A 23,917-nucleotide genomic window follows, 5' to 3' on the forward strand; every position below is an offset into this window, starting at 1 on the left:
AGAGATCAACGTTTATCTCATTTGGTTCTCACAATAATCCTATGAGACAGATAATCTGGTTCCCATTTTGCAGATGAAGAAATGGAGCCTCCATCATTTATTTGGGAATTTGCTTAAGATCTCAACAACTGCAACTGGAACCCTTGTCTGTCTGTTCCTGTGCCCACACACTGGATCCTGGGGCAGGGCAGAACTTCCTCTCTGAGGATTCTGCTCGTGCAAGACAGTACGTGTCTGCTGCGGCAAAACCTCATGTGTGTGAAGACTCCGCCGAGGATGAGGCTGTGTAAAAGTACGTGCAGGCCAAAAGTCTAGCGACAGCTCCCGGAGGACTGCCTCTAATAAACCATCATTACTTGGTCTGAAGTCCAGATTTCTCTGGGGAATAGAGAGTCCCAAAATGTGAAGGCTGCGGAGTGGCTGCAAGTTTTGGCCTCGCTGTGTTCGGAGCTGGGAGGGAACTTATGAGTGGGTACTGAGGTTTTTCTTCCCTCCAGCGGTGCTCACGTCCTGTCCGAGCCGGCCTCGCCACTGATGCGGGCGCCTGCATTCTGCGCTAGGTGGCGAAATGCTGTGGGGCTCCCCTATTCGGGGGAATGCGGTAGTGATGTATAAGGTATGAAAGATGTGGCCTGCAGAGAGCCGGCACTATCTCTACTGCTGCCGCTACTGCTGCCGGCAGAGCTGCTGGGAGTGAGCGTCCCCGGTCAGGGATACCCAGCTCCGCGGCTGTCTCCTGCGTGCGCCCTGGCCCCAAACGGACCTGCCACCCCCAGGGAACAAAAGCAGAGCCCCCTCGCCCTCTCCTGCTGCAGCCGGAGGATGAGTCGAGAGGGCTGAGCGGAGAGTGTGGTCCTCGGCGGCCGGCGGGGAAGGTAGGAGAAGGTGTTGCGCTCGCTCGCTCAGGCGTGGGAGGCTCGGGGTGGGCGGGCAGGGGCAGGGGCGGCAGAGGGGACCAATCTGTCCCTGGGGTGCTGCCCGGCCCGGCGAGGTGGTCATCTGGAACGCAGCGCCCGCACCGCCTGCCAGCCCAGCGCAGGGCGGGTGCGGAGCTCCCGCAACCGCGAGGGAGCCCCCTGGGTGGGAATCGGAAGCGGCTGAGGGAAAAGTCCAAAGCCGAAGCCCCACAGGCAGCTGTCCAGGGCACTCGGTGGCGCGCGGCTGGCTGCGAGGCAGGCGGTGTTGGCTGCAGTGTGCGCAAAGTTTTGGGTGGCGCGCAAAGGCGCGGGCGAGGGCCCTGCGCAGCGCAAGTTGCGGCCGCAGCCAGAGGGCGAACCCCGGGGGGCGGGGGACGGCCGGGTGCTCCAGGCGGACTCCCCGACATTGAGACTGGCGGCTTTTGCTTCCCCTTGCCAGCCGAGGCTGGGTTTGCCCTCAGCCATTTAACCCTTTCTGACCTGGGAGAAACAACTTCTTCTTCGGAGGCGGCTACACTCAGGCTGGCTGGGTGGCGTCGAGGCTCCCAGCTCAGTTCTTTTGAGGTTCTGCGAGTTTCCCAGCATGTTCTAGGTTTTCTGTTCTTTTCTGGCCACCTCCGTGTCCAAAACCCAGGCAAGCTGGCTGGGGAGGGATGTCTTTCCCCAGTATCTGTAATTTTACCCCACGTACTACCCAGACTCATGTTTTCTTTTTTCCCACTCAGCTTGGCTCTTTGATGCTGTCTTGAAAAATGAGATGATTAATCAATTAGGTTAGTGGCCAATTAGGCATAACCTTGTAGAAAAATAATTATGCCCAGCTCTCTGGGCTTTCACTGTTGATGAGGTGGGAATCCAGCCCAGGTGGAGGGGCTGTTCTAAAAAGATAGGGCTGATCAGGGAATTTCTGGAAATTTAAGATTAAAAAGATTCAAATGTGTGGTAGTGGCGGAGGTTGTGTGGGTGCTGTAGGGGTGTGTATGTGAGAGAAAGAGAGCGAGATAATCAATTGTTGCAGAGGAAATTAACCCTTGGCAGCCCGGTCTAGAAGGACTTTGTAGGCAGCATGTTTCAAACAGCTCAGTAAAGGTGTGTCCCCTGCTTGCCTTCCCCATCCCCCCTCAACGCTGAGGGGCTCTCGCCTGTGAATCGCCTCGCAGTCGCTTTGCTGTTGCTTTGGGAGGCTGAGTTCCGATGAATTCATTTTAGTTTCATGTCCGAGGAATCGCGTCGTTGCAGAGGGAGGTTTCTGTGTCGTGCCTTTCGAGGATACACATTTCCCCGGCTTGCGTTCAGTAAAGCGGTTATTAAACGGGTGTAAAACAGAGGCAATCTGTTACCAGAGCTGGGAAGTTCTTGCTGCTGAGCGAGGCTTCCTTTTGCTTTTGGGGGAAGGACTGGCGGGGTTTTTTTTGGCACTGCGGTATTACAATACAGCCATATTAAAAAGGTCCTCAGAGCCTAGAGCCGTCCACCACTGCAGCCGCATCTCCCACAGACTTTACTGCTCAAATCCTTCTTGCGGGGGAACATGCAGTGGATTTCTGATGTGTACTGAGTGCATTTTAACCCCGTTCTGTTTCTATTTTAATCTTCTTCTGTTTATATCTCTGGACCCTGGAAAGTAGATTTCTGTCCAGAAGGCAAAAACCTAGAGGTGTTCCCAGGGTGGAGGCATTTTTGCAACAGGTCGTAGGTCTGGGTTTTCTGATAATGGGTCCCCCTGGCATTTAGCAAGCTGGGAACCCGCTTCCTTCACCAGTGACCGGACTGGGGTAAAACAGGGGGTCCTTGAAATCCCCTGCAGTGCTGAACTGTAACTGGTTCTGAATTGTATGGCTTTTCTTCCTTTCCAAGCTGATCCAGAGGGGTAGCTAAGCAGTGCCGTGAGGCAGTGGCTATGCCATCTCACTCCCAGTAGAATAGAGGGGGACTGGCTGGGGCTTATTTGCAAATAGAAATGGTCCAGCTGGAAGACTGCCTAGTGGTACTGGTGTCCAGGGACAACTGGGAGCCATATGCCCCACCTGCCTTCGTTGGACTCAAGGGCCACCATTCAGTCCTCTCTCTTTTACAAGGTTTTTTCTTTTCTTTTCTTGAAGCTAGACTCAGGTAGTCACCTTACTGTGACCCTATTTGTTGGTCTGACTCTTGTGCTAGTAAAGGCCTTGCTCCTTTTCTAAAATCAAAGCTTTTTCACTTAATGGGAAGGAATATAGGGTGGGGAGAGAAGGAAGGGAGAGAGAAAAGAGGGAAAGAGGAAAAGGTGGGGGGGGGGCAGTAGTAAGAGAAAGAGAGACAGAGACAGCTTAAGACTTCAGATACAACAGTGGGAAAGAGGGAGGCGAGATGGAGAACAAGAAAGGAGGAGGGAGAGAGGAGGAGGAGGGGGAGGACAAAAAAGGGAGGGGGAGGAAGAGGAGGGAGACACAGGCAGAGGGAAACAGGAGGAATTCCAGTACTGAGAAGGAGAAGGAAGGGCCCACATGAAGCAGAGTTTTGTATTATATGAATTTTTTAAAATGCAAAGGAAAACCCCAAACTGCAAAAGACTCATTGGCATTAAACTAGCTTGGCCCTCAGCGTTGACATCATCAGATAATGACTTATGAAGGAAACCTTGTGCTGCACAAAGCCATTAGCTCTGTTCCTTATTTTTTCCTTGGCTTAAACTCCAACTGTCAGTATGGAGGGTCAGAGTTCCAAAGGAAGTCAGTTTGCTTGTGCTTTCATAGCCCCAAGAGCATACTCCTATTTGGGTCAAGCTGGGGCACTCCATTTGGACCTGCTGGTATCAGAATGACTTTGGAAGGGAGGCATCCTTTGTTTTAGATTTGTCTTCCATAGAATTGACATTTTAAAAAATAGTGCATTCTTAATGTATTTAACCTTGGGTGAAAGAAGAATAATAAAGGATAGTGTAGTGAACGCTCTTAACCTGCCACCCAGAACCAAGAGTAATGGGAAAATCATTACAACTTGTCTTCACTCCAGCCTCCTTGACTCTAGTCCAGAGTATTCTCAGAGCTTCCAACTCATACTGGAGAGGGACCTCCAGTATAGTCCCTCTCCACAAGTGTGACATCATCTGTCTAAAGGGTTAGGGTTAGGGTTTGATTTGACCAGAACACACCAGAGTTTCCCTGTTGCCTAAAGCATGTTATTCAAATCACTGACCATAGACTTCAAGGCCTTTCATAGCCTGGCCTTCTTGCTCCCTCTCAATGGGCTTCACACATACATAGATACATTCTCTTACCACACATCTACACACACACTACACACATGTATGCTAATAAGCAAACTTAAACCCTCACACACACAGCATTGCCACAGATGCTTTCTCTGTCTTACACACACACACTACACTTACATTTCACATGCATACCATACACAGTTTTCATAAATTTGCAGGTGCAGACTTCTTTTCTTGTCTGGAAAATACCTCCTACTTTTTTTCCACTCATCTTTCAGGATCCATCTCAAAAGTGGCATCCACTCAGGGATCCTTTTCCCTCAGGAAGCCACGTTCCCTCAGCACTCTTAACACACTTCCTTGGAAGTACTATCCATGTGTTCTTCTCTCCCATTAGATTGTAAGTTCCTTCCAAGTGAGGATAAGTGATCCACCTCTTCAATCTCAAGGTATATATAACACAGTAGTGGGCACAAAGCTATGTGAGCGAAGGTCAGTGGATACATTCATCTCAAGAGCTTCTAGAGGGTGATTAGCAGTCATAACATCTTTTTTCTTATTTTATTTTGCTCTCACTATTTTTATATTTTTATTTTGATTACAAAAATTTTAAAAATTCAAATGGTATGTGTAAAAAGTGACAGTTCTCCCTACTCCCACCTAAATACCCTCTATTTTTAATGCATATGCTATTAAATACTTGAATTTCTTCCTAACCTTTGTCTTACATTGTATTTTCTTGGCTAGATCATATGCAGGGATCATGGAATATATATCTGTATATATATGCTGTAATTCTTAATGCATAGTTGTACATGTAGTAAGTGCCCAGCAAATATGGTATAAGTGAACACATACTAATTTGGTTTATTTTTTAATTAAATTAAATAAATTGCTTCAGTAATCTTCACAATAGCCTTATGTGATTGGTCTTACAATCCTTATTTTACCAATAGAGAAAGCTAGGTTCCAAGAGGTTATGTAAATTGGCCAGATTAGACAGGGAAGTGGGAGTGGGGTCCAGATGCAAACCCAGATCTCCTTCATTTTATTGCTTCCGCTCTGTCCAGTCTACCCCGTGAGTGGACCTGTGGGCACCGAGAGGAAAAGCATCGAACTCAGGTTTGTATGCCCAGTATTTGCTCAGAGCTTATGAGGCTGTGGAGCCCTTCACCCACACCTCCACGGGCGCCATTACCCTTTCATGGATGAGAAGGGAAGGCACACGCCAGATGTCCACAGCACTTGGCTGAGCCCCTTGAGCCAGGAAGAACCCAGAACTGGGGCACAAGGCTCATTCTGTCTTCTCGGATGTGATAGTTGGTCCCAGAAAGGGAGAGGGAAACTTCTGCTTTCCCTTTAATGCATGACTCAATGGGACAGAAGAATCTAGCGGGTACGGCTGCTTCCTGAAGAGGGGCAGAGGGGCGTGTATTGCTGGTGCTCAGCCCTAGTAGGGTCCGCATTGCCTGGGTCTCTTAGAAACTCCCTTTTTGAATGCTCATCTGCATGTCTGAAGTTTTCTGAACCACAACTGTGGATGGAGTTACTTTCTTGAGAGTTTGGTGAGCAACCAAGGACATAGTTTGTGATTCAGTAGTTATGCTACAGCACCTAATGGGATGGTTTGAGATTTTGGTTTGGGGATATTTTGTCAGTGAGGCACCCACTGATGCTGGAGGCCTCTAGAACTTGGCATAGGTAGCAGCTGCCATCTGAGTTGGGCTACAGCTCCTGTTAATTGGTGCATCACCGACTCTATGGACATGACTTTGAGCAAGCTCTGGGAGCTGGCTAGGGACAGAGAAGCCTGGCCTGCTGCAGTCCATGGGATCGCAAAGAGTTGAACATGACTGAACGACTGAACTGAGCTGAACTGATATGTGACAGGCACTGGGTTAGACATACAACCTGTATCCTCTCATTTAATCATTATAGCAGTCCTAGGAATGGCATTATAATCCTCAACTAGAACAGTGCCCGGTACAATAAATATCAATAAAATATTTGCTGAGATGTTAATGAATAAAGAAGAAACCATGGATCAGAGATGTTGAGTAACTTGTCCTAGCTCACCTAGCTAATGTATTTCAGAACTTGCATCTGAACTCAAATCTTTTTGATTCTAGAGACTGTACCCCACCCCCACCCCCCCACCCCCCCTGCCTTTTTTTTTTAAATCACACTATTTCTTTTGGACTGGAAATCCTGACCAGGTAACATAATAGAACTTGAATCTGTAGATCCTTTTCTCCAACTGCTTTTTTTTAAAAGAAACAAAAATTTCCTATGGGCAATGTGCGGCTCTACATACTTAAGATGGATTAACTTGTTTTATCTTTTTTTGTTTGTTTAGTTCTTCTGTGTATTCTTGTCACTTCTTCTGAATATCTTCTGCTTCTGTTAGGTCCATACCATTTCTGTCCTTTATTGTGCCCATCTTTACATGAAATGTTCCCTTGGTATCTCTAATTTTCTTGAAGACATCTCTAGTCTTTCCCATTCTGTTTTTTCCCTCTATTTCTTTGTGTTGATCGCTAAGGAAGGCTTTCTTATCTCTCCTTGCTGTTCTTTGGAACTCTGCATTCAAATGGGTATATCTTTGCTTTCCTCCTTTGCCTTTCGCTTCTGTGCACAGCTATTTGTAAGCCCTCCTCAGACAACCTTTTTGCATTTCTTTTCCCTGGGGATGGTCTTGATCACTGCCTCTGGTACAATGTCATGAGCCTCCGTCCATAGTTCTTCAGGCACTCTGTCTATCAGATCTAATTCCTTGAATCTATTTGTCACTTCCACTGCATAATTGTAAGGGATTTGATTTAGGTCATACCTGAATGGTCTAGTGGTTTTCCCTACTTTCTTTAAGTCTGAATTTGGCAATAAGGAGTTCATGGTCTGTGCCACAGTCAGCTCCCAGTCTTGTTTTTGCTGACTGTATAGAGCTTCTCCATCTTTGGCTGCAAAAAATAGAATCAAACTGATTTCGGTGTTGCCCATCTGGTGATGTCCATGTGTAGAGTCTTTTCTTGAGTTGTTGGAAGAGGGTGTTTGCTATGACCAGTGTGTTCTCTTGGCAAAACTCTACCAGCTTTTATGAGATGCAGCTAAGTGGTATAAATAGGATTTGGGCACAGGTAGTCTGTGCTCTTTGCTACTCAAGTGTGTGAGATTCTGGCACCTATTTAAGATGCTGGGGTTGTTTAGCAGTAGAATCATTGCCATCGTCATTGTTGTTATCATCACCATCTTTGTCATCATCATTGTCATTGCTGCCTTCATAGCAGTTATCTTTACTGTGTACCTGTCTTGTGCTTACGGGCACTTTTCATGTGTTACCCCATTAATTCTCAAAACAACACCATGTTTCTACAGAAAGAAACTGAGGCACGATAAGGCTAAATGGATGCTGAGACTCATTGCCAATAAGTGTGGAAATGGGGTTGGGGCCCCATGTGTCCGACATCTTCTGTTCTCATTTTCATTCTCCAATCTCTTGTTTTTCACTGACTGATTCTTATTGCTGCTCTTAAAAGCCAGCAAAGCTTAAAATGATGAAAGTTCTCCTGGTCTGTTTTTTTCATTGTCAGCCCAATGTTCAGCAGATCACTAAATAAAAAGACACAGGCTTTAAGTTCAAGGACTTGAGTTTTTTCTCCTGTTACACTGTTAGGTATAAGAAGAGTTACCTGATGAGTTCTCTTTCAATTCCTTGGAAATGGAGTAATAACATATCCGCCATGCTTCCTAATATGGTTATGGGAATAGGAAAGTTGGGGTCCTTGTGATTTTAACTTCCACTTACAGAGCAAGAAGTATTTTGTGAAAGAGCAAGGGGAGTACCTCTCAGCTTGAAAATTACTACCTTGGGCAGCTCTGTGATCCTGGTTGCCCTGAGCAAGAAAGTGACCATCAGTTGGGCTCTTTGTTGGTAACAGTGCAAGAACCCTGTACCATTAGTACATACACCTGTGGCATAAACAGCCGTATTGTGGATGACAGGGGGCCCCATGACATCAGAAAACCTTTCAATTTATCAGCAAAGCACATGTAGTTCCTGTCTCAAAGGGGGCAGAATTAAATAAGAGTGAATACTAAGTAAAGAATTCATTTGTATTCATAGGCTTTTAATAAATAGGAATCTTTTTTTCAAAAAAAAATGAGCTCTGAGCCCTAGGTCTTGAGACATCTTGTTTAATTAGCATGCAGAATATGACTTCTTCTTACTTCAAAATGACCATTTTTTTGGTAGCTTGAGCTTAGATCTTTAGTGACATATTTTTTTCTGCAAGCAATTATTTATAGCCAAGTTGGCAACTGACAAGAAGGAGGGATTAAAATGAAACTGTTACCCAACTGCAGTTCACATCTGACTGAGACACATGGTGTCACTGTGGACAGAGTCCTCAGAGCTCAAAATATTTGTCAATTTGTAGCGCTTGGAGAAACCAAGCTGTTTTCATGTGTTAATGTTAACTCTAAAAGTCACATTTGTGTCCATGCATTATGGTGGCCACTTCTACTTCCTATCTGTTTGGTTTTATTTGGTGGTCATGGAACTGCATCCATTAGCTTATTCTTTATCTTCTGTTCCGGATGAGCTAGATGTCCCCGTGTTTATTTCTACTATCATACTAGTTCTCTAGTTCTTCCTGCCGGAAACACCCTCCTCTTTCAGATATCCTCCAAACCCCATAAAATCTTGACGTCAAGATCAGGTATCATGCCCCCCACGCAGGCTTCTTAGTTAATATCACTCAACATTGACCAGCACTGACATGGGTTGTTTTTTTTATCACTTTATTAATTTTCCAAATCATATAAATAAAACAAATTCATTGTAAAAATGCCAAAGTATAGAAAAAGCTTTAGAAACTAGTAAAAAAACACTTGAAATTCTAGTTGTCTTGCCTATAATTTGGTGACCATCCTTTTATTTGTCTCTTTAAACACAAATGCTAACATATGTAGATAGATAGAAGTTTATTTGTTCTGCCTTATTATGCCAACTAGTTACTTTTTATCCTAGACATCTTTTTAGAAAAATATTTATTTACTCTCCTTTGCCCCTCAAACTAATCTAACAATGAGGCTGCCTTCCATATCTTCTTCTAAGTTCCTGTAACATTTACAGAATATGTTCATATATATAGGGATTTTTATCATGGGTGTAAAACATGAGATCATATATACATTCCTTGGCATATTGCTTTTATCACTTTAAACATTATGGAAAACTGTTCCCTTCCAGTCCCCATCCCCACCCCCACCCCCAGACAGCTGGCATTGATATAAGTCACTCTTTTCAATGGCTGTATAAGTTTCAGTGGTATGAACATACCACTGATTTTTCAACCATTTCTCTCCTGATGGGCATTTACTTTTGTTTCACTGATTTTTACAAACAATGATGAAATAAGCATCCTTGTACATTTGTCAATATCTGTTGATGTTTTAACTTTTATGATTCCCCAAACTAATACTAAAGAGTCGAAGGATATATGCTTTTGAAGTTTTAGAAGGTGGTACTATATATCTTTCCAAAGAAAGTATAATAATTCTCATTTCCACTAACCAGGTACGAAGTAACATTTCCCTATGTCTTTGTCAACAGCACATATTATAAACCTCTTTTACTTTTGTTAACCTGAGAAGTAACAAGTGATCTCATTGCTATTTACTTTGTATTTTCTTGATGTGTACCAACGAAGAGCATCATTTCACATTTATTGGCCATTTGGATTTGCTTCTTGATGAACAGATAATTCATTGTCTTTGCTCATTTTTCTTGGAATGGTTCATCTTTTTATCATTGTATAAGAGTTTCTTTTAGATCATAGACAGTAATCTTTTTTTCATCTACGTTGCATCTTATTTTCCACCCATAGAGGTTTGAGCTAGTGTTATAGTAATCTCTTTATTTGTCTCTTAAATCTAGACCAGGAATTACTAGACAGCAATGATGTGTCTGATTCATCTCTAAGACATTACATACAGGGTGAGGCCTGAAAAAAACATAGGTTCAGAGTGAATGGTTTTAACCCTGACTACAAGTGTGGTATCCAAATGTATTTCATTTAACGTTGAATTGTATGAAATTATGTATATGGCACCACATAGACTGAGATGTTTCAAATAAGTGTAGCTTCAAGATAACCAATGTTTAGAAAATATTTATAAATGAATTACATACTTTCTTGCTTTTTAAAATAGATTACGACTAAGAAATAGCATTTTGAGCATCAACTATTGTATCAAGCTATATATTTGGTAGATGGCTGGATGGCATCACTGACTCGATGGACGTGAGTCGGAGTGAACTCCAGGAGTTGGTGATGGACAGGGAGGCCTGGTGTGCTGCGATTCATGGGGTCGCAAAGAGTCGGACATGACTGAGCAACTGAACTGAACTGAACTGAAGGGCTATTTAGAGATGCAAGACTGTTTGCCCTTAGATATGGGTGGCCCTAGACATATGGATGTATGGGCTTAAAATTCTAATCTCTATTTTTTATACCTTCCCTCACTGTCAGATTGTGTCTTCATGTCTTGGTACTGTCAGTTTATCTGCCTCTAAAAGCAGTCTTTTCCCCTTTCTATCCATCCTTTTGTTGGCTCTAGGCTAAAATATCAGGAACCATGCTCACTGGAAATGCAGATGTGATAAGGGTCCATAAACACCGACCAAGTCTTGGCCAGGGTACCATCCCCATAAATAAAGTGCATCAGTCTCCAGTGACAATATAAGTTTGGCTGTTTGAGGGTGGTTTTTGTTTCTAGCTTTGTTTACAACTGTTTTCTGGAAAAGTGAGGTTGCTGGATAAGTGAAGTGTTGGCATGCCATCTCAGAGAATTAGAATATCGATCCAGCAGCAGGTAGCCAAGATACCAAATAAAACAGCTTGAATGTGTCTTTAAAATGGTAGAATTAGATGTCTCAGTCATTTAAAAGTCTGAGTGCAGAGGGCAGCTCCCAGCGGTGAAGTCACGCAGGGTCCAAGCTCTTCTAGTGGCTCTTCTTGCCACTCCTCCTGCTCCATCCTCATGACATTGCTGTCATTCTTATCATCCACGATGGGACAGCACCACCTCCTCATTCAAACTAGATGGCTGGGAGGACCCCCCTCCCCATTTCTTTTAAGGGCATGGCGAGAAGTTGGACCCGTAATTTCTTTTTACATTCTCCTTGGCCAGGACTGAGTCAGTGGGCCATTTCTAACAGAAGGGAGAATAAGAGCACCGTCTTTATTCTGGGTGGCCATGGGTCAGAACTGGGTGCTGTGCTAGAGGATGGGGAGGATGGGTGTTGGTCTCTGCCACACCTATTCCCATCGTTCCCTGTGTTCCCTCAACTTTCTCATAGGGTTGCCAGCCCTTGAGTGCAATTATCGCCTGTTTTGCTCACCACCTCCCATTGTTGTGTGAACTAGTTACTCAGCAAAGACAGCTTTACTTGCCATCTTTGTCTCCTCGATTTAGGGAGGGGAAAACTGAGCTTGCCAATAAGAGGTTCAAGGACTAGAAAACTTTAGGCTTCCTGGTTGGTATTTCTTTAATTTAGCTCCCATCTTGTCTAGTCCTTTATGACTCCACGCAGGGTTAGTTATATTCCTCTTTCTTATTCATCCCACATTTTCAGCTCCAAGAGGTTCAGGTGTGGAGACCACATGCTTTGGAAACAGGTGTGTTGGGCAATTCTGTGAGTGTCAAGGGGGAAATCAGCCCCCTGCAAATGATACAAGTGAGCTGAGAGTTTGAGATTATGACCTCTTTGCAAAACAGGTTTCCTGGTAATCAACAGATTGCATCTCATTGCTGAAGTTTCTGTACCCCATGGGCTCCCAGTGCTTTTCTGATTAGCACAGAAGCATCCCTTCTCTTACTCCAGACTGACTCTGGAATTGTGTTTCCTCCAGCCAAATGGCTGATTTTAACTGGTTTCCCTACCTCCAAAGCACAAATGTGAGCTCATTGTTTTTTTGGTGCTGGGTGGGGGAAGAGTTTGAGAGATACTCGTGCCTTTTCTCTCTCCAAGTTAAAAACCAAATGGGAGATGAATACTGTAGTTGAAAAAGATGAGGCATGGTCTTATTTCTGTTAATGCGTCACTGGAGAATTTAGGTTTTGCCTCCTGAACTTTCTCTTTAAGTTGAACTGGATATTGACAGGTTTCCCTTTTCCTTGTAGGAGCACATGTGGCCTCGTAGGCTTATTTCATGGATGAGCAGTGAATGAGGATCTTCTGAGATCAGAAAACTCTGAATGACAGAATGAAAGGGATTGTTCTATAGTGTCAATTGGGTTCTTAGTTGCAGATGCAATAATTTAAACAGAAAAGGATTTATTAATGGGTGTTGGTAGCCATTAGCATTCCAGGAGGGGCTTAAGAGCCAAGCTTGGATGTCAGCATGGTTACCCAACCACACCATGGCATAATAGGGTGGAGACTACACTGCTGCTGGAGATAGGAGGATCTTCGTCTGAACTGCTGCAGAAGAGTTACTGTCCTTGCACATGGCAGATACTGCCTATCTATCTCTTCCTCCTTCCAAGCCTCACGCAAGTGTGTCTGCTTGGTCCCTAGAGCACCCTGTAGTCACTTCTGGGTCTCCTACAGAAGGATAAGAAATGCAAATATGAAGTTGGAATGGTGCCGGGAGAGCCCATATCTGCTGTAGCCACACATGTTTGTTCTCTTCTGATTTCGCCCAGAAGATAAATCAGTCCCTTTCCTTTGAGGCAAGAGGATGGAAGCGTTGCTGCCCACTTTTCCCCTCTGAGGAGTGGGGTGGAAGCTGTAAGTGTTCCCCTTGAACATCACACACGTGCATACCAACCCTCAAGGGGCTGCCTGGGCTTTCAGGCTAAAACTCAAACCCCTTAGACTGGCAGAAAGCCTCTTTTTGGTTCCTACCCTGTTTTTCAGCCTCATTCCTCTCCAGTCTCCTGTTCATTCACTACCTGATTGTCTCTTCTGGGCGCAGTCCCTTGTGAATTACTTAGAAGACCCTTGAACTTGCCAATGCTCTCCCATGTCTCCATGTCTCAGTGCTGGCAGCTCCCCACTTTGCCTACTATGAGTGAACTGCCCTCCATGCCCTCCTTTGTGTGATGCCTTCTGCTGACCCTTTCAAGAACAAGGCATCATTTCTTCTGGGAATCTTCTTCAATACCTCCTGGACTGGGATGTGCCCAGAGAACCCAGCAATCCCTTCTGTTACTACCCTTAGCACATCATATGTGACCTTTAGTTTATCTGACTTCTCAAGTTCCTGTGAGCTTCCTAAAAACATGGTCTTGTCTTTTATCTCTCTGTCCCAATAGCTAGCACAAAGCCTGGTACACAGGGATTGTGCAAATGAATACAAGAATGAACGGTAGGGTACCAGCAAAGAACACTGGCTCTGACATTGGCATCTGACTTTGCCACTGGGTAGTTTTATAGCTTTGGGCAACTTAAACATCAGAGGATTGTTGTATGAAGGCTCAATAGAATAGTGCATGTGAGGTGCTAAGCATTGAACACATAGTAAATATTCAGTAAAGTTGAGCCATGCTTTTGAGTATAAGAGAATCATTATCATTGCAGGTGTTCAACAAATAATAGTGATGACTAGAACACTTTTCTAGACCAAAGTGTTAAGTGGTGATCTATGACACTTCCTACCTCCTGTGGAACCTTCCCCAAATACTTTGAAACCACCAGTGGATTGAAAGAAGGAGCGAAAATAGACAGAAATTGACAGAAGTCACCATCAGGCAAAATCCTTTAGAGAGCGAGCTCAGTGGCAGCAGGAGATAATGCCTTCTGACATCAGCTTACAGTAACTGCACTGTCACTGGCATTTTACTAAGAGTTCTGCCTCCTTTACATACTCCTTTCTTGACTCCAGAATTTTTCCCTAAAAAAAAATTGACACCTAGGTGACGCAGAAAACAATGTCAAAACTTCATTGAAGGTCAAACATTTTCCAAGGGGTTGCCTGGAAGCATACATCCCGCTGTGTTCTCTCTGCGAGTGTGAGATGTAAAGACAGTGGGAAGCTTGAAGCTGATGTTGAAAACCAGCTTGGAATACGGCAAATGTCTTCTTTGTGCCAAACTCCCAGCACAGTGTCTTCTTACAGAGTAGATGCATTTCCATCTATGTGTGTGGAAAATCCCTTCTCTTTCTCTCTTTTCCCTGTGGGTCCATGCTTATTTCACTCTATTCAATTCAGCAAGCATTTATGGAGTCCCTACTGCTCACAGGGAACCCTCCTGCTTCTCCCCTTCTGTGCCTTTTCTCCCATCACATTAAGGTTATTACTTTATTAGAAGTAAAGACTCGTGTCAATAAAGAAATACATTAGTTGCTGGCATCTACTGTTTTTAAGGTGACAACATAAAAGTATTTTTATTACTAGCATCTGTAGCAAGAGTCCTTATTGGGGATTGAATGGATGTTGAGGAGGCAGAAATTGGTCTGGAGAGAGTATGCAGACCAAGGACCCAGTGTGTGGTCTTGAGCATATTAATCTCTCTGGGTTCCAGGATTCTGGTAATTATAAAGGACCTTTCCAGTCCTAACATATTATGATTCAAAAAAAGAATAAAAAGGAATATAGCAATGATTGGATCTGACAATCTAACATGGAAAGTTGCAGTGCTTTGGAATTAGAAGGTTTGGTTGGGGGAGTTCCCCGGTGGCCTAGTGGTTAGGATCCCAGGCTTTCACTGCATTGGCCTAGGTTCAATCCCTGGTCGGGGAACTGAGATCCTATAAACCAAGCATTATGGCCAAAAAAGAAAGAAAAGAAAATTTATGATGAGATATGCATAGCGTAAAGTTGACTATTTTGAAGTTCCCCTGGTGGTCTAGTGGTTAGGATTCAGTGCTTTGACTGCCAAAATTTTAAAAATAAATAAATAGAAGAAGACTTAGTTTGACATTTGACATGTGGGATCTTAGGCTTAAGCTCGCGGCCTCCCCAGATCCTTCTCTCTCAAATGCGGACTCCTCTTCTTGCCTTTCCCGCTCTATAAAGTAGTAGTGAAGCTTCAAGGAGCTGATGCGTGTGAAAGTAAATTATGAATGACAAGGGAGTGTACACACACATATAAGCTACTATTACTATTAATAATCATCTTGATTTCAATATTCTACTCTAGCGGATGCTTTTGCATTTTACCTTCTGGGTTGTTTGAAGGAAATGTCATTTTTTGGTTCTTGTGGTCTTTTTTCACCTCCTGGAAGCAGGGGATTTCTTGAAGGTGTGGGTGGCCGTGTCCTCTGCCTGTCTTTCCGATTCGCAAGACATGGGTCTCGGGCCCCCACGCTTGTCTGAGTACATCATGTTTTATTTGTTGACCTGAAAGGAAGCCATTTGTTCCCTGCTAAATGAGCTGTTACTGTGTGCCTCTGTCTCCCTCCCCCAACACCTGGGGCTGTACCCATGGGAGAATCCAGCCGTGGATCTCAGGAAAAAGTTTATTAGAAGAAGGCAGAAAGCATTTCTCTGCAGGTTACACCCTCCATCACCGGCTGTGGCTCATTAGTCAGAGCCGGGCGGGTCACCTGGGGGTAGGGGCAGGTCTGCAGGCCTCGGCTCCTGCAGGTGCTGCCAAGGGCCTGGGGGCAGATCTTTCTGCAGCCTCTCTCCGGCCTTTCCACTGCCCCCTGCTCCGCAGTTGGCTAATTAGCCCTAATTGGCTGGTGCTGCTGCCTGGGGTTCAGAGCTTGCCACCTGGGGCATCTTTCCCTTATTTTGGCCTCAGGTCTAACCTAGTCTCACAACGTATCACAAGGAGACTTCTCTGCAGAGTCTGCCCTTTGGGTTCTGTCCACCATGAATGGCCTGGCCCTGAGAGCCATAGGAGCAGTTTCTGCCCAGACCATGGTGACTGGACCTGCCCAATAAGGACCACGCTGGGCAGCCTGCCCTGGCCATTTGGGGGTTTAGTTCACTGGGGGTGATGCAACACTGAGGGTTGTTACAGCTGTGCCAGCTGTTGGTCGTCTAAGCCCTGGGTATCTTGTGATATCCTATGGACACAGCAGGAGTCCACAGTACAGGAAAGAGAGGGACTGTTTTGTCACAGCCCTTCCCCTACCCCTTCCTCTGCACTGCAACCCCGATGCTCTCTACATACAGGCCAACTGAATTCATCACACAGCCAGGGCTAGAATTCAGGACGCCCAGCCTAGGAATGTGTGTCTGACTTCTGCCCTGGGAGACTTTGCTTCCTTGTGTGTATACCCTCCTTGGCCAGGTGCTCAGAAAATCCTTGTGAAATACATTTCTGAGAGCCCTGAAACAGAAAGTTTTCACATTAAGCATCTGAAAGCTGGATTCAAATCCTGCTTCTACACTTACTTAATATCAACTTATTTAACATCTCTGAATTTCAGTTTCCATGCTATGAAATGGGGATGATGATAATCGAATCTCTTCACAGGGTGCTTGTAGGTGTGAACTGAGATATAACACCAAGCTCAGAGTAAGAGTTCACTGAATGCAAGTAATAATCAATTTTTTAAAAGTCATGATCATTTTTGATTAGCTACCTAAGCCTCCACCCGTCACACAAATGAGGATACTAAGGCTCAGGGTGAGGGGCTGGACATTGACTTGTCCAGTGCTAAACATCTAGTTACAGACAGAAGCAGGTCCAGAATCTGATCTTCACTGTATTCTGCTCCACTGGGATCCAGATCTGAGAAGCACATCTGTCCTGAAGTTGTTCTTCAACCAGAGGTACTTAGGTCTTTCTGTTGTCCATTTCTCCTTGTTTAGACCCCTCCAGATTCTAGGAATGCTGCCAATATGTGGCTGGGTAAAGATCACAGGCTCTGGAATCAGTCATTCAGAGCTCAGAGCCTGGCCTCTGCGTATCAGCCATAGTGGTATCTGGCAAATCCCAAATCCGAGGGCTTACTTCCTCTGTCTTCAGCCTTCAGTGTTTCCCCCCGCCAATAGCCTCAGGATAAAGTGCAAGCCTTTACCACTTACCCATCACCTGGTCTGGGCGGTCTGGTCTCTGGGAATCACTTGGAGGTGCCTGTGTGTGCCCTGCTCTCATTCCCTTCTGAGCCTTCACACATGCTGGGATGTGTGTGTGTGTGTGTGTGTGTGTGTGTGTGTGTGTTTAATGGAGTGCAGTTGCTTTACAATGTTGTTAGTTTCTACTGTACAACGAAGTAAGTCAGCTATGTACATATATCCCCTCTTTTTTTGGATTTCCTTCCCATTTAGGTCCCCACAGAGCACTGAGTAGAGTTCCCTGTGCTATATATATACAGAAGGTTCTCATTAGTTATCCTATTTTATATAGTATCAATACTATTATGCATAGCATCAATAGCATGTGTGTGTGTGTGTGTGTGTATATATATCTTAACCCCGGTGTCCCAATTTATCCCTCCCACATTCCCGCCTTGGTGTCCATATGTCTGTGTCTCTATTTCTGTTTTGCAGACATGATCGTCAATACCATTTTTCTAGATTCCACATATATGCGTTAATGTACGACATTTGTTTTTCTCTTTCTGACTTCACTCTGTGTGACCGGGACATAGTTCATTGAATGAATGGTGCTGAATGACTCAAAGCTCTTCCAGCTTTCTAGAGCTGTGACTTCAGAATGCCCAGGGAACAGACAGGTGGGTGCAGCAGGAGGAGGGCCCACCCCTTCCAAGGCTGCCTGGCCCCTGCCCGGGCCACCTTTATCTTTCTCCCGATAGCCAAACACACTGCCTACTGGGCAGGCTTTTTTGTTGTTGTTGTTCACAGGACTGTTTCCCACTCAGTGTGAAATCTCTTTTCTGTCGGACCCTCTCTCTGCTCTGCCTCCGAGCACCCTGCCTTTCCCCGTGATGTCACCCATCCAGGGGATCACCATCCTGTTGGCTTGTCTGGGAGCTCCAAGAAGCACTGGCCAAATCTGTTCTGCTTCACATTGTAGCTTCCATGCTTGGTGGTCGAGAACCAATAAATATTTGCTAAAGGAATGAAGGAATGAATGGATCCAGGGCTGCAGCAGTGGCAGAGAGGCAAACAAGCATGAGCTCCAGGAGAAGGTATGATTCCAGGTCCTAGCACAACTGATGTCTCTTGCTCAGCTGATTGTAAACATCAGGCCAAGCCTTTATTTTTCTTATTATGTTTAAAACCCACCAGTTGCCCAATAGTATAATTTTCTAAGTGATTTCATTTCAGCTCTGCTAATTGAAGGGAACCCAGCTCTTTTTGAAGCCTTACTTTGTGTGTGGCTGTCACTGGTGAGAGTTGAGACTGGTTGTCAATCATTGACAATAGCTCGCTGTTCTGGAATAATTTAACTTTAGGTCTTTCTTTCACTCAGGCATTCATACCCTGTTATGTTTTCATACTGAGCTGAGAACAATCTGGGGTGAGAAACTGTCATGTGTTCCAGAAGCTGAAATGCAGATTTCTTATGTGATTTCAAATTCAGGTAGTCCAAGGAGCTTGGTGGAGGATGGTCACAGGTTTGGAAGTCAGGCCCCTGATTTGAATCCTTTGCTTCTCCACCCTCTTCTTCAGCTGTGAGACCTAATACAGTGTAGTCAGTTTCTGAGTGTATTTCCTTATGCAATTAAAGGGTCTGTGAGTACTTTGTGCCAGAGATTATCATGACAATTAGTGAGATAATGAAAAGACCTGGCTAAGAGCAGACCCTTGGGGAGCTGCAGACCCTCACACTGTGTGCAGGTTCCATAGGCATCTCATTGCAGGCGGGGATCCCAGGGGGGCCCCACAGGGTCTCTGGGAATCAGGCAGACCTGCGTTCAAACCTCGGTGCTGTTACTTCACTTCCCAGCTGGGAGACTCTGAATAAATCACATGCATCTAGAATTCTTTTACTATAAATTGGGGCCGATGATACCTACTCATCAATTTTTTATGGATATCGAGATTATATGAACTCTCAACATAGTTAATCCTCAATAAAGGTTAGTCCTTGCCTTGAGGTCCGCTTCCAGATCCTCTACTTCCTGGCTAGATGAGCAGTTCACTCACTCTCTCTGGACTGTTTCTTCATATAAATGATGGAGATGATGACACGGCAGTGTACACGTACTGAATTTTACCATGCGCCATAAACACTTTACATTTATTAACTTATTTACTCACAGTAATCCTATGAAATTGGTGGTATTATCATCTGCATTGCACAGCTGAGGATACAGAGGTACAGGGAGGTTAAGTAACTTGCTCAAGGTCACACAGTTAATAAGTGGCAGAGGTGGGGGTCACACTGTCTGGCTCTGGAGCTGACGGTATTAACCATCACATCATACTGCCAACCAGGAGGCTGTAATTCTTACCTTGCAAAGCTGTTGAAGGGTACAGAAAGACTAACTAGAGAATATCTATACCTTTGTAGATACTTATCTGCACTACACTACACTACACTAAACAAACACTTATTTTGTGGCTGCATTTGGCCATATGTCTGCTTCTGATTAAGGTGTGATTTTCAGGACCAGACATTTGTCTAGAGTTATTGTCCTTTGTATGGGTTCTTTGTTAGTGGTCAAACCATTGGATAAGGCTGATCTTAAATACAGAATTGAGCTTTGTTGTACAGGTGGGTCCTCTTTGAGCATAAAGGAGGTAGGGTCAGGTCTGCAATTTGCTCTGACTCCTGGAACAAAAATAGTCCTCCTGCTCCTCTAAGCTGGAAAATCTTGAGAGATTGGCGGTGACCTCCAGCCTGCTGATGATTACACACAAAGCCGAGAGCAATTTTTAAGGTCTGCTTACCATTTTGCTCTCTCTTTAAAAATTAAATGCCTGACACTGAAGTATTTTATTCCCAGATCAGCTGACCTTTAAAAGGAGGGCTTGGAAGTGAGAATGCCTGGTGACTTCCTGACCTCTGAAGTTCCAAGGGTAGGAGAGGCCATGGGAAGGGAGAGTGCCCTCATTCCTTGTGTCAACTTAATGAAAAAGAAATGAAAGCATCAGTCTTGATGACTGAGTTTGGTAGTGAGGAAGCCGTGGGAAGGATCCGGGAGCAAGGATATGACAGGGTATTGAAGACTCAGTGAGACTGGGAAATGAGTAGGGTCTGTGTGGCATGGTGGAATGGGTACTGGACTGGGAGGAGGAAGACAGAGAAGGAAGAGCTGGGTTCTAATCTCAGCTCTACCACTAACTGTCTGTGTGTTTATGGGGAAGTTTCTAAACGCTTTGGAGTTAGATGCTGTTTTCTGTGGTTATTGTGTAAACAGCATAGTAGAGTGGTCAAAGCAGGCTTTGGGGTGAATCGAGTTGTACCACTTCCTACCTGGGTGATTTAGGTAAATTACTTATCTCCCTGAACCTCAGTTTTCATATCTGTAAAATGAAGGTCTTGGAGGCCAGGCCTTTGTTAGTCCTGTCCTTAAAATGCCCACATCACCTCTTTCTACCCTGATCTCTATGTCTTTGCATGGGTACACCCACTGTGTTCTTCGTTTGGAATTCAGCCCTAACTGCTCTTTAGATGCAAAGTGTTTCCTGATGCCCAGAGTGACTGAGATGCCTCTCTCGCCCCAAATCCCTTTTCTCTTAACACCATGAAGGTGTTTATCACTCTCCTTAGGCACCTCAGGAGCCTGCATCTGGTTCCTCTCCAGCTCCTCAGAGCCCACACTGGACCCGATTCTCAGATGCAGTCCCAAATGCTTGTTGATGGAATGAAATAATTTCTTCACAGCTCTGAAATTCAGTGCTTCTAAAGTTTGTGCCTTTACTGGTACCTAATTTCCAAAAACAGACTAAAGAAATATATAGTTTTCTTCCCTTCCCCCAAAAGGTAATAATTATAATCCTTTACATTGATATAGATGTTCACACTTGACAAAACATTTTTCACATTAGGTACATTTAGTACCCTACTGTCTTAGCAGCTTCTCAGCACTTGAGCTTCGAAATAATACAAAGCTACAGCTGGATTGCATCCAGATAGATCTAGTTTTTGAACTACTAGAATCATCTCCAGGTAACACATCCATGCCTTGAACTGACCATATCCACAGAACTATTTCCCTGTCCCCCTCTCCCCAGATGGTCTTTTTACCAAGTTCTGAGGTCTCATTGATTGCCAAGGCATGGGCTAGATTGGGCTGCTGGTCACCCTGATCTCAGGAGTTTCCTTTATTGGTCTGGTTTTTAAGCAACAGTATTTGCCTCCAATGTGTGATCTCCAAATTCACAGCCTCATAGAGGAGCCTGCTGTTGACAGAGTTGTCAGCAGGGGAAAAAAAAGAATGTAAGATTGTCCAACAGAAATAAATCTCAGAGTGTTTTGCCAAGCCATCCAATCATTCATACATTTGCTGTTGCATGCAGAATACTGGGAGGGAGGGGAAGGAATGCGGGGTGGGGTGGGGGGCGGGGTGGGGGGTGGTGGGAGGTGAGCAGAGGAAGAGCTGAGACTGCCTTGCATCGTGTGCAAATTAAAGTTCTTCTCCTCCCCCTATGCCCAGCTTCTCCCTTCCTTCCAGAAAGCCCCACATGAGATGCATATGGTATCACTTCCTTCTTTATTTATTTTCTCTCTGCCTTTTCCCATTGTCACTTAGGCTCCTGATGGGCTACTTGCTGGAGTAAAACAAAGAGATCTCAGTGTGTTGTGGGTTCAGGGCTAGTAGGCAGAGCTGGAAACAAGCCTTTCCCCTACTAAGTTCACCTCCCTCAACCACATGCCATTTTACCAGGGCTTCCCTTTGCTACTTGAATCAGTTTCTAGGCCCCAGTTGAATTTTGAATATGCTATTCCCCTGCCTAGAATACCTGGCAGAATACATTTCTTCCAGTCGTCAAAGCCCACCTGGAGTTTCCTTCCCTCCATGGAACCTTCCTAGACTAACCCAGCTTTATGCACACTCTCCGCTCCTTGATTTTGGATGGCTTTGGGACTAGAACCCTGCAGATAACCTTTTGGCTCTGTTGCCTCCAGTTTCCTTCTTTGTACCTTTCTCATATGTGTATTTCACATTAGTTACTTTTATAAAATGCCGAAGTTGTTGAAGGAAGAATGAAATTTTCCCAGGTAGTTCTGTGTTTTAAAATGATTCTGCTTCTAGCAGAATCCTGGACAGTCAACATCTCTTAGCCACAGTTTCCTTCTCTGTAAAATGGGGTAGCAATGTTTACCTTACAGAGTGCTCATGAGGATGAAATGAGTTAATGTGACTAGCATGGAGGGCTACATCTGACACTTAGTGGCAATCAATAAACATCATCAATAAATATTGGGTTTCTCCCTAAGACACTGGTGGGAGGTGGTGCTGAGGATTAAATAAAGGATGACATCATTAGGGTATGTGGGGTCAGACTGCCTGAGTTCAAATCCAGAATCTATCACCCTATGCCTAGAGTGAGTTATTTTACCTCTTTAAGCCTCAGTTTCCTCATCTGTAAAGTAATGATGATCCTGGGACCTGCCTCATTAGGATGATGCAAAATAATCCTTGGAAGGCATTTGGCAAAGTGCCTTGCATGACCAAGAGCTCAATAAATGTGAACTATTTTTTGAGGAAGTGGATAATATGTTCATTTGTTTACTTAATGAACATTGTGCTCCAGCTGCTCTGATGAAGGAACTGTGTCCCACTCTGTAGACTGCAGAGATTCACATCATGCCTTTGATAAGTCAGATGGCTGCAAATTGCAAGAAGGGTCTAAGACTTGGATTTCTGCACACCCATCTTAAGCCTGGCCTCTGTGCCTTACTTATTTTGCAGCCTTGAGAAAGTGAAGCTCTCAAAGCCTCCTTTTTAACATCTGGGAAATGGGATAATAACATCTGCCTTTAACAGGAAAAATGCAAGTGAACTAGTGCCAGCATTTGTCAAGGTACTTTTTGAACGGAAAGGTGTGCTACCAAGGAGAGATATTCTATATCTGTTGTTATTACTTTTATAATAATCAGCCAAGCAACACGAGTATAGCATCTCTTCTGTGCCACCCAGGGCTGGGTCTGAGGAGGTCTCCCACATTTTTTTGAACAGAGTAATTGTAGTCAGTGGAAATGCCTTGAATTCTGAGATGTGCAAGGCTGGTGCTCCAAGCACAGATCAAACCAGCCCATCCCAGAGTGGTTCAGGCCCAAAGCAATCAGCTGAGGGTGAGCAGTTAGAAGGTTCCCCCCAATCCTGACTCTGCCTTGTGTCCAAGACACATTTAGTCTACCAAATGGAGAGATTAAAAAACAAAAACAAAAACTGAAGGTCCTGTGAAGGTCAGTGAGATGACCAGTGTTAAATCGCTGGGATAATATGCGGTATGTACTGTGTTGCGTTTTCCATTTTCCAGTGTCACCTCTGTTCTACAAGGTTATAGAAGCGAGTGACTATAGTCTGCATCACATTCAGAAGACGCTCCATGGATGGGAATAGATAGAGAGCATTGTTGCTGTTCATCTTATTAATAAGCTTCCTTCTTTCACCTCCTAAACCCCTTGCCAAAAAGTGTAATTCCTTTAATGAGGTTGCCTTTTAAGCTTTACCCATTGAAGCTACTACTGCTACTAATTGCTTCTGCTTGTTCAACACCTCCTCTATCCTAAACCCTCCTGTTAGGCACTTAATATGCAGTATCTTTAGCACTCAAGGCACTTCTGTGAGGTAGGTGTGAACCTAGGCTCAGAAAAGCCAGGGGAAATTTGCTCAAGGGCACACATCTTAGAAATGGAAGAATGGGGGGTTGAACCTAGTTTGTCTGATTGCAAATTCTATGCTGGTTTCCCTGTACCCCACTGCCACTGGGAAGCCAACAAGCGGCCCAATTGCCTCATAAATAGCACACAGTTGAGA

At 44.6% G+C, this 23,917-nt stretch overlaps 1 protein-coding gene across 5 annotated transcripts in view; it reads left to right on the forward strand.

Annotated features, from left to right (window-relative positions):
- The first annotated feature begins 644 nt into the window (after window positions 1–644).
- DAB1 (DAB adaptor protein 1) overlaps window positions 645–23,917 on the forward strand; it is a 1,337,206-nt gene continuing 1,313,933 nt past the window's right edge. Inside the window, exon 1 of one of the 5 annotated variants that reach the window (XM_061411800.1) lies at window positions 645–875. The gene's annotated coding sequence lies outside the window, so the exon portion shown is untranslated. The remainder of the gene's footprint in view (window positions 876–23,917) is intronic. The other 4 variants (XM_061411797.1, XM_061411794.1, XM_061411799.1 and 1 more) reach the window with 4 other exon arrangements.

Source organism: Bos javanicus, chromosome 3, assembly GCF_032452875.1.
Source record: "Bos javanicus breed banteng chromosome 3, ARS-OSU_banteng_1.0, whole genome shotgun sequence".
NCBI lineage: Eukaryota > Metazoa > Chordata > Mammalia > Artiodactyla > Bovidae > Bos > Bos javanicus.